This window comes from Nuphar pumila, chromosome 5, assembly GCF_984573655.1.
Source record: "Nuphar pumila chromosome 5, dmNupPumi1.hap1.1, whole genome shotgun sequence".
Classification (NCBI taxonomy): Eukaryota; Viridiplantae; Streptophyta; class Magnoliopsida; order Nymphaeales; family Nymphaeaceae; genus Nuphar; species Nuphar pumila.
Window position 1 is genome coordinate 123508652 of NC_143253.1, and position 8003 is coordinate 123516654.

The window sequence follows — 8003 nt, forward strand, 5'->3', positions numbered from 1 at the left end:
TTGTTAAAGGATACATCTCAATAGCGACGACTTAGCATATACCAATGATGATGTATAACAGCGACTAACCTATAACAGTGATCTATATTCAATCTCATCGGGTGATGAAGTGATCCTGAAGGAGGAAGACCATGCACATCCTCATTATGCATATGGCGACATTTGTTAATTTTATGCAAACAATATTAGATCATACTACAACATAAATCATAGAAGAATATTCATTATCATATAAGAACAATATTAAATTTGATATTATACTGGTTATATTGCATACAATTATGAAATATAAACAGAGCAATAACACATGCACTTACAATAGGTAGATGTTCAACTGCATTTATATCAAAATTTGGGTCTAGCTATGTGTACACCAACCAATTAGGACTTTTTAGCAACACAGGGTATTCCTTTTATACTTGTGATGGACACATGCTGCAGTTTCACCACCCGACCTCTAAAATTATAAGTTTATAACTAAAATCATGCACATAGAATCAAGTTCAATGTTGATTGAAAAGAAAAAATACATAAATACCTAAATGCTAATTGAAAAAAAAACATAAAAAACTCAAATCCTAATAAAATATTCATGGTTCATGCTATTCAAAAATATAAAGTAAATCAAAACCTAAATCTTAAACAATTATCATTCACGTATATATGCTAATTGAGGGGGAAAAAACTAAATTTCTAAGTTTGTAACTAAAATTAAGCATGTAGAATCATGCTTATTGTTAATTAAAAATAAAAATACTAAAATTCCTAATTAAATATTCACCTAATTTATAAAACCTAAGACCTAATTAAATATTCATGCTATTTAAAAAAAGTAAATCCTAACAAACAACTTTCGTATATAGAATAATAAAAAAATCATAAAATTCTAAGTTTATAACTAAAATCAAGCATGTGAAATCAAGTTTAAGGTTCATTGACATGAAAAAACACAAAAATACCTAAATGCGAATAGAAAAAAAATTCAAAAACCTTAAATCCTAATGAAACATTCAGGGTTCATGCTATTTAAAAAATAAAAAATAAATCAAAAGTCTAAATCCCAAACAAACATCATTTATATATATATATATATATATATATATATATATATATATATATATATATATATATATATATATATATATATATGCAGTAATTGAAAAGAATCAAGCATGAGATCAAGTTTAATGTTGATTGAAATAAAAAATACAAAAATACCTAAATGCTATTTTTAAAAAAAATCACAAAAAAATATCTGCAAAGCTTTGCTCAAAGGATTTTCCCACAAAATTGGTAACAAATATCGAGATTAGAAACTGAAGTAGATTAAAGTTTTCCAACTCCAGTCCCAAACTGCTCCAAGTTTTAATTCAGAACAATCCACGAAGAAACTCAAGTCATATATCTCCATCTGGAGTCATGGACATCAATGAAAATTAAAACTTAGTTCAACTTTTCAAGACAAAAAATTGAATGTGCTTGCGTTGAAACAAATCAGGTGCATTATTTTTCAATACCACGGTTCTCTCAAGGATCGCAACAGCCCATCACAAATTGCAATTCATGTTAGCTTGTAAAGCCCTACAGGATAGATTTAAGAAATTTTCTACCAAATTGTTAAATGATTGCATGAACTTTTCTAAGCAACAAACTCAACATTCTGGGGATGAATTAACAGTTAAGATCTACAGAGCGCATGTACGCCTCGATGATTTTATGCATGATAAATGCCTACATGAGCGCACTAAACACACTGATTGTATATTATATTCTATTAACGCTACCTATGTGATTATCAATTTTACATCTCAGCAAATCTTATTGGAGCAAACGATACAGGTATTAAGCCAAGCAACCAAGGACCATAGGTTGTCAGCAGACAAGATTAAAAATCACATTCATCATGAGTGACCCATGAATAGACATGTGGTTTGTTGTTCCCTAAGCAGCCAGTTTGACCCAGATTAACCGACTGAGCTACATAGCCGAGTTTCCAAATCTTTAAGCTAGGATAATAATAACTAAATAATCAAAAAATTTAGCACAAACATCTATCCATTAACTTAGGATACAATATGAAAATACACAATCTAATCATGTATTATAATATATGAAAGCTCATGCTCTATTTATCATTAATGAAAATACCATATTTTAATATGTAGTCAGCTTCTTGTATTTTTAAGATAACCAAGCAGAACTGCCAAAATGCATTATAATCTCTTTAACATCATGTAAAATTATTTTTATGCCAAAAACATTTACAACAATTTTCAATGTAAAATTGACAATCAAATGAAGGAATTTTAATGAAGTCTAAAAGAAACAAAAATAGACATGGATATTAGCTTTCTAATGGGCCAAGAATTACTTAAATTATGATATAAAATCATTAAGTTATGTCCAGTACAAGAAAGCAATATCGAGAGATTTGAACTCCAAAAAATGGATTTAGAGTAGAACCAAGATCTACAAAAGGTATGACCCGCTCTCTAAAAAATCAATTTTTAACTAAAATGAAATGGCCGATTTATATATATAATTACCAATTTCTTTAAATATTTTGATTGGCTGAACACAACCAAGGTTGTGTTCCACACGGCCGAACCCAGCCCAGGTTGAGATCGACAGAGGAGAACCCAGCCTAGGCTGGGTTCGACAGAGGCGACAACTAGGGGAGAAGAAGAATAAGAAGAAGAAGAAAGAGAGGAGAAGGAGAAGAGAGAGAGAGACCTTTGAGAGAGGGGCAAGGGTTCGATGGTGTCTGCCGAGCAGGGAGGCCAGGTTCCAGTGGCATCAGCCGAGCACAGAGGGGAAAGCCGGGGTTCGGTTGCATCACCCGAGCTGGGAGGAGAGAGGTCAGAGAGAGAGAGAGAGAGAGAGAAATATTCAAAAGGGGCCGTCGGGACCTAATTATAGACTCAATAACGGTGATATTTATGTCACTGTTATAGAGTAATCTATAACAACGACATAAATGTCACCGCTATTGACGCTAATCCTTGTATATATATTTAACGATCGCACATGTCACAATTAATGTTACATCTATAACGGCGATGTTGTAATGTCATTGTTATTGATTAATAATGGTGAGATTTATTAATCGCCATTAGAGACATATCTTTAATAGTGATATATGAAGTTGTTGTTATAGATATATCTATAATGGCGATATATAAAATAATTGTTATTACAACAATTCAACTCCAACAATAGCAGCGACTTGTTGAGTTGCCACTATTCACCCTCATCCTTGTAGTGAAATGGGTCTAAAAATGATAAATTCATAGCGTTGACCATCTTAGGCAAGAGAGCAATTTAAGCGCGACCAAACACTTTGAGCAGGTTGGAATAATGAAATAATTCTACAAACACGGAATATAAGTTTGATTTGACAGCCTCCCAGAACCAAAGAAAAAAATCCATGAGGTACTTGTCCATGCCAGGGGATTTGAGCCTCGACAAGCCCTTGACAATATCAAGGATCCCCTCTAACCATAAAGGAGCTTCCAACAAGGTGTCATATTCCATAGCAAGGTGGCAGTATAGAGTGGCTCAAATACAGGCTGCTTCAAAAAGATGGCAAAATGCATTAAAACTGTTGAGAGCAACTTGTGACTCTCCACAAGTACCCCATCAATCGTCATAAAGTCATGCATGTTTACACACTTTCTGTTGGAAGCATAGCTGTGAAAAAATCTGGTGTTACCATTCCTGTCCTTTAGCCAAAGGACCCGACAATGATAGTGTCACTTCTACTCATCCCTTATACACCATTCCTTAATACGGGCAATGAGATCACCTTCCCGATTTCCTACCAAAGTCTCACCAGAGTCCAACCTCATACCACCTAGTGCTGAGGCAATGGACATGGCAAGCAACTTGGCTTCCAACGCCGCAATCAAGTAAAATTTTGAAGCACCATTTTCCCTCAACCACTGCCTAGCCTCAGCTCGAAGGCAAGAAAGCTTCTTGTGAAAACGAAAAGCAACTCAAGTCCAGATTGATCCAAGAAGCCCCTAAACGCAGTCGCATTCCTTCAACAAATCGGTTTATTGGAATCTGATGGGAAGCCATCCGAATTGCCTCTAAGATGAAAAAAAATGGTTGTTGCATGTTCTTGGGTCAAAGAGATTGGGGGCAATAAGACCCACTGGTGGAATTAATAAATATATGTAGAAAATGTTGTATTAGGTCGAGTGGGATGCCATTATGCCATCAATTGGGGCCACCGAAAGAAATTAAGTGCCATTGACTTTTTTTTTGAAAGGCAAGCTGGGGTTAGGCATACCCCTATTAGTTATACAACAATAACATTGGGATTTGAACTTGCAACATCCCAACACAAGGTGACGTGCACTAGCTGCTCCTACCAAACAAGCGGAGCCTCGTTGGTATTAAGTTTCACTGACTTACTAGGTTGTCACTTGTCACTGTAGATTACTCTATTTAATTTAAATGTTTTAATATAGAAAAATATAATTTGTTATTAAAATTATTATTTAAGACAAAATAACACATACTAGTGTTTAAATATAGCATATCATGCCCACAACTCATGTCGTGTCCTGTAGATAGTGGACACCTTGACATATGTATATTATGACTATATGGGTAGCATAAATTGGGTCAGGTATAAATGGTTTGGGTTTTTATCAAACCTATTTTTTAATCAAGTTTAAAAGTTACACACAAAATGAAATTGATACAAAAAGGTTTCTGATTTGGTTTTGGGTATAATCTTGTTCCAGTTTTTGGAGGATTTGGTATGAGATGGATCATATTCATAAATGTTCAAGTATAAATTGGTTTAATTTTATACAATAGTAGGTTTAAATTGGATTTATTTATGTATGAAACCAATTTAATTCAAACTCAAACTTTTAAATTCATACAAGATCACGTTTAGATTGGGTTTAATTCAGTATGAAAAAAATCTAATTCAAACTGGATACAAAAGTTGTAATACCTGCAAATTTTCTATAATTATTTAATAAATAAAGATGAATTTTTACATCTCAAATTTAGGTTGAATTGCTATTTGAATGTGAATTTCGAGCTAATTTAAATCTCATTTTGAGTTCAATTTTATTTAGGATTTAATTTAAATTTGGAATTGAAATTCAATTTGAGATTTAATTTCAATTTGAATTTGGGCTTCAATTTAGTTTGAATTTAAAGTTTAATTGAATTTGCATTTGAATTTAGAATTTAATTAAATTTAAATTTAAATTGAATGTTAATGTGGATTTAATTAAGAATTTAAGTCAAATTTGAAAATACATTAGGAATTTATTTGGAATTGAATTTGAAATTAATTATAATTAATTAAGTAAAGTGGATCTATATGGTGGGGTGCCCTCCTATGTGGCCCCCTCTTGGATCTAGAGTCCATTATGGTATTGACCAAAATTAGTTAGTGGAATCCAAGAAGGAGGAGGACATCCTTTCCTATCTTTTCACCGTATCAAAAGTAAACAAAAAATAATAATATAAATAGGTTCCATAAAGTATTAGAAACCTAGGAGTCTTGATCTTTCCTAAGTGATTAGGAGTCCTCTTTAGTAACGGAGTCTCTTTAGGAAAAGGGTGGAAGAGTTTTAATTTAATTCAAACTCATATCCCTTTCACACATTTTGGGAGAGACCCCATTGGAAGGGGTATTTTAAATAAATGTTAATTTGTTAGGTAACTACTAAAGAACCTACTATTCCTATTAGTTTGGAACTAAGACCCTATAAAAAAGATCCCTCACATGCCCCTCATATTTCTCTCTATTTTTTTATTTCCTATTTTTTTTTGGGGTTTTTATGTTTTCTTTTGGTTTTCTTTCTCACTCACGCCCCATTGGTATAGACCTCTTAGGTATTAGTGTGGATGTACCTCCATTGTTGATGCAGCTGGTGAAAGAAAGGTGGACAAGAAGTTAAAGGGTACCACTAATCCAACATTTTTGGTGAGGTAGGTGTACTTTAACTTTGGTGTGTGCATAGTGCCAAGGTGTGTGTGCATATTGGAGAAAATTTTCAGATTTACATATCAATATGAATATCAGCCATGATTCATGTTTTTTATATGGAGGTTTTAAGAAACTCCAATGAGGTTTTTGAGAAAAACGTTTCTGGGAGATGTATCATAAAGCAAGATGTTCTTCGTGAAAAACATGTTATATGAATTTTGATTTATTATTTGTGTTAGATTTAAGTATGTACAACCTGTATTAAATTAGATTCATGTTATAACTTATATTTGTATGCTTGACTGGTTTAATATTCACAGAAATAAAATCCATAACCATCTTTGGGAAAATCAATTTTGAGCATGGATGCCTTCTTTTTGGAAAAATGGTTTTCTATGTGATTAATGAAATCGTGAGATTTTGAACAAACAAATTTACAATTCTATTACATACAATGTGCCCTATTCAGGACACTCCACTTAGTTAGTAATATTAATTTTAACAGTTCAATAATAAAGTAAAAAATAACCATTTTTATAAGACTGACCATATATTTGCTTTAAAAAATTTTAACTTCACCATTTTTGCAGCCATAAATTTTACAAATTGATTTTATTATTCTTAATTGATATGTATTTGGAGGTAGCACAGTTGGATAATCAAGAGATCAGCATGCCTTTGATTTTTAAGAACATAACCAAAACCTTTTAGAATTTATATGTTAAACCTAACATATTTATAATGTTTAATGTGATATTCACAATTATGTCGCACTACAAGAAATTACCCTTTTATTGGCGCGCCTCTTATGCAGCCCCGATAATAAAGCTTCTCTACTGGCGTAAAACATGCTCGTGCCAGTATAGAGGTGTGTTATACTGGCACGACAAATACTGCGTAAGTTTAACATATTTACTGGTGCGATGACATTTTGTGCCAATGAAGTAAACAACTTTACTAGCTCGAAACTGGCTCGTGCCAGTGAAATAAACATCTTACTGGACCAAAATAATCTCATGCCGGTCAAGATGTGTATTATACTGGCGCGACATTAATTCGAGTTAATATAACATTTTTACCGGCATGATTTTTTATCACACCAGTGGAATATAGGTCTTTACTTGCGAAAAAAAATCATGCCAGTAAACAATTGATGCCTCAAGCTCACCAGAGAAGCGCCTCATTAGGTAGGGACCTGGAGGCAACCAAGTTAATATTACCTTCGAGTTTAAACTTGGGCAAATGTGGATTTATGTTTTGAAACTCACTGTCCTCAAATGATGTCTAAGGTTCGCTTGAAGGTGTCTTAGGTTCACTTGGATAAATATAGAATCAGGTCCTTGATTAGCTAAATCATACTCAAATTAATCACAAATGCACATTAAAATTTTCACCAGCAGCAACCTTCTGCAGTATGGTGCAAGAGGACAGATGAGCTTTTAGATGGGCCAATGTTGTACATGTGACACCAACAGCCTTTGACAGATGGGAGGAAAGGCTTGCCAACATCTTTGAAGGACGTCCATATGATATGAGCTGATACAGTTTCTAAATTTCCTGTTGACATTCAGGTAAAGATTTTGCATCTTTAAGCCCTGTATGAACATGATGCACAGTGTTCTGCTTTCTAGCAAAGGTTTTGAGAATAAAAATTGACTGACCAACCTTATGAAATATCTTCTCTTGCTAATCAACTGCCGCTGAATGTGCCCGTGTGTGCTCTTGACCCGAAAGCCAGGTAAAACCTTGAGCAGTATGGTGCAGGACAGATGAGCCTGTAGATGGGCCAATGTTGTACATGACACCAACAGCCTTAGACAGATGGGAGGAAAGGCTAGATGACATCTTTGAAGGACGTCCATATGGTGACAATTACTATAAGGAACAGAGATTTTTTTTTTCTTGCTAAGTTTTTCAATATGGAGATAAATAAATATATACGTATTAAGTTCCTCAATAGCTCTGTGGTAGAGAGAGGTCAACTGTTAATTGGCTGGTCGTAGGTTCGAATCCTACTTGTGGAGATTTATTGATTGACATA